General features: G+C 44.5%; 1 long non-coding RNA gene across 1 annotated transcript; it reads left to right on the plus strand.

The window, feature by feature from the left end:
• The first annotated feature begins 362 nt into the window (after positions 1-362).
• LOC140395932 (uncharacterized) lies at positions 363-3,325 on the plus strand. Its single transcript, XR_011936403.1, has 3 exons — positions 363-516; positions 1,046-1,169; positions 1,374-3,325. It is a non-coding gene; the product is annotated as an uncharacterized lncRNA (long non-coding RNA).
• Positions 3,326-3,926: the final 601 nt, after the last annotated feature.

Raw genomic sequence — 3,926 nt, forward strand, 5'->3', positions numbered from 1 at the left:
GTTCTTTCATCTACAAAAACACCAACAAAGTATATCTAAAACTAAAGCTTCAGACTTGTATAGGATCACTACTGTTCTTCATATAAAAAATATTTAAACCTTTTTTTTTTGAGAATCGTTTACTTTGTAATACTCACATGAAATCTTATGCTGAATTTTTTTGATGTTCTGTTAGGAGGGAGGCGACAGGGCGATGCGTAGCACTCAGCCTCGTTTGAACGCTGTGGAATTTTTCACTGAACTTGCTGAATTTGGGTCATCTGGGAGGCAGGCTGGCTGTTGCATCAGTGCACACATAATAAAAGCCCTACTGCTTTTCCTGTTAATCCTGTAGTGGAGGCAACAGGATGCCTTCAGATGCCTGTTTACAGAATATATTGACCTTTGCTGACAGCTAGACTGTGCGCTTTTTGTCTCCTATTCACTGCCTAAGGGGCTCAGATTTGTGAATCTAGAAAAAAAGAGAACTGTCAGTTAAGAGTTGGTGCTAGTTCTCTTTGAAAGGAAAGGTTCTAGGTGAGAGGCAGTCATGTAAGCCTTGCTATATAATAGAATAATATACCAATAACTGAGGTATCATACAACCGATCAAAGAGGAATATTATGAAATGTTCAAAGTTCACTTTGGTAACAGTACCGAAGCTAATTATAGCTTTTGATTAGAATCGTCATATATATTTCATTTGCTAGCTGTAGCAAGAACATGCTTAAAATAACAGACTCTGATATGAAGGGCTCGCTAGAAAAAGCGGTCTTGGGTGGCCCAATACTTAATCTGGCACAAAAGCAAATTCATGTCTGTTCATGACACACACTTTTTCCCTTCAAAGTAAGTGCAGTAATTATTTTAAAAAGGAAAAATGAACAAAGCATCAGCAGGCTGCAATACCAGATACTTACATAGCATTGCTTCGAGTGGCTGTAGTGACCATATTGTCAATTATCGTTTTTCATAGCTTATTGTTCCTGACTTGTTTCCGTTAAAACAAGGTGCCTCTTTGATTTGATACATCAATGTGTTAATGCCACCAAATTTATTTTGCAGCTATTTCAAGCGGAGAAATCTACCCAAATCCTCTGTAACCTGCATCTTATCCTCAACGACTTAACAAAGAATGTTCAAGCTAAACCCTGATACAGGGCAATTATCAATCACCCACATGGAGCAGGTAAATTGTGATGCCAGTAAATTGTGATTTTAATGCTGAAAGAATACAGATTGTCCATTTATCATGACATTTAAATGTTACATTTTAAACACCAAAATGGACACTAATTCAATTTTAAAAGTTAAGCAGTAAACATAAGCCCTTTAAAATGTTCATATTGCCTTATTCTTGGTTTATGCATGTTGATGTTCTCTTTCTCAATAGCCAACAATCTTGCTTCTGATTCACTTCGGGCCTGCAGCACAAAACTCAAGGCCGCCACTCCACCGCAGACCTGAGGGAGATCTGTGCTGCCGGAGGTGGTGTCCCATCTGCCTGCTCGGGTGGATGCAAAAGACCTCACGTCACTATTTCAAAGGAGATCCAGGGAAGTCATCCCTGCTGACTGAGCCAATAACTATACCTCAAAAAACATTACAAAAACAGATTATCGTGTCATTAGCACATTTCTGTTCGTGGGAGTTTGTGGTATGCAGATTGGCTGCCTTCATTCTTACACAGCAGCAAGGTGGCACAGTGGTTAGCACTGCTGCCTCACAGCACCAGGGACAAGTGTTCAATTCCGGCCTCGGGTTACTGTGTGCGTGGAGTTTGCACGTTCTCTCCGTGTCTGCGTGGGTTTCCTCCGGGTGCTCCGGTTTCCTTCCACAGTCCAAAGGTGTGCAGGTTAGGTGGATGAATTGCCCCTTGATGCCCAGGGGTTAGGTGTGGTTACGGGTTTAAGGTAAGGGATTGGGCTTGGGTAGAGTGATTCTACGAAGAATTGGTGCAAACTCGATGGGACTATCCTATGATTACAAAAATGACTACACTTGAAAAAGTATTTTATTGGCTGTGATGTATTTTGAGGTGTCCAGTAGTCATGAAAAGTGCTGTATAAATGCAAGTCTTTCTTTCATTGTATTAGCTTTGCTAATTGGTAAAACTAGTAATGAGTGATTTCTAAATGCAGCATACAATTGTAATTCTGCAACCGGCATTTGAAATAAACCAATTATGATTGACGTTCAAGAAACTTAATTAAAATTCAGGTATCTGCAGGTGCGGGACTTCCTACGTAAACAGGTGTCAACCTTCCCTCTCCTACCGCTAAGGGGGATTCAGGACAGGGTAGTTTCCAGAGGGTGGGTAGGAGAAGGGAGCGTCTCGGACATTTACAAGGAACTTATGTGGTCAGAGGAGACACACACCGAGGAGCTGAAGCGCAAGTGGGAGGAGGAGCTGGGAGGAGAGTTGGAGGATGGTCTATGGGCAGAGGCGTTGAGTAGAGTCAACGCGTCCGCAGCATGTGCCAAGCTCAGCCTGATACAATTTAAGGTCGTTCACCGGGCTCACATTTGTTTTTGTTTTTTTATAAATTTAGAGTGCCCAGTTTTTTTCTTTCAATTAAGGGGCAATTCAACGTGGCCAATCCACCTACCCTGCACATCCTTGGGTCGTGGGGGCGAAGCCAATGCAGACACGGGGAGAATGCGCAAACTCCACATGGACAGCGACCCAGGGCCGGGATTTGAACCCAGGTCCTCAGCGCCGTAGGCAGCAATGTAAACCACTGCGCCACCATGCCGCCCCGCCACCGGGCTCACATGACAGTGGCCCGGATGAGCAGATGCTTTGGGGTGGAAGACAGGTGTGCAAAATGTGCGGGAGGACCAGCGAACCATGTCCACATGTTCTGGGCATGTCCGAAGCTTCGGGGATTTTGGCAGGGGTTTGCAGATGTCATGTCCATGGTGTTAAAAACAAGGGTGGCGCTGAGTCCAGAGGTGGCAATTTCCGGGGTGTCGGAAGACCCGGGAAACAGGAGGAGAAAGAGGCAGACGTTCTGGCCTTTGCTTCCCTGGTAGCCCGGAGACGGATACTATTAGCTTGGAGAGACTGAAAGCCCCTGAGGTCGGAGACCTGGCTATCAGACATGGCTGGCTTTCTCTGTTTGGACAAAATCAAGTTTGCATTGAGAGGGTCACTGTTAGGGTTCGCCCGGAGGTGGCAACTGTTCGTCGACTTCTTCGCGGAAAATTAATCGTCAGCAGAAGGGTTAGTTTAGCTTAGAGTAGGGGGCTAATAAAGATGGGACCTGCAAGGGAGGGAGTCGGCTGGTGCACTATGTTTATAGTTTCATGTACATTGCTTATTGTGTTGTTGTTATAATACCAAAAAATACCTCAATAAAATGTTTATTAAAAAAAAGAAACATAATTGAGTCCTCATTACCTGATATACAATCAAGTTCATAGAATTTTCATAGAATTTACAGTGTAGAAGGAGGCGATTCGGCCCATCGAGTCTGCACCGGCTCTTGGAAAGAGCACCCCACCCAAGGTCAACACCTCCATTCTGTCCCCATAACCCAGTAACCTCACCCAACACTAAGGGCAATTTTGGACACGAAGGGCAATTTATCACGGCCAATCCACCTAACCTGCACATCTTTCGATTGTGGGAGGAAACCGGAGCACCCGGAGGAAACCCACACACACAAGGGGAGGATGTGCAGACTCCACACAGACAGTGACCCAAGCCAAAATCGAACCTGGAACCTTGGAGCTGTGAAGCAATTGTGCTATCCACAATGCTACCGTGCTGGTAGCATTGTCTGGCAACGTGAAATCACAGTGGCTGAAGACAACACAACCCGGTATCATTAAGTTCATAAGAAATAGGAACAAGAATAATATTTGACCCATTAATCCGGTTCTTAATAAGATCATGGTTGATCGGATTGTGGCCTTAACTCCACTCTACTGCCTGCTCCCC

This window comes from Scyliorhinus torazame, chromosome 19 (genome assembly GCF_047496885.1).
Source record: "Scyliorhinus torazame isolate Kashiwa2021f chromosome 19, sScyTor2.1, whole genome shotgun sequence".
NCBI lineage: Eukaryota > Metazoa > Chordata > Chondrichthyes > Carcharhiniformes > Scyliorhinidae > Scyliorhinus > Scyliorhinus torazame.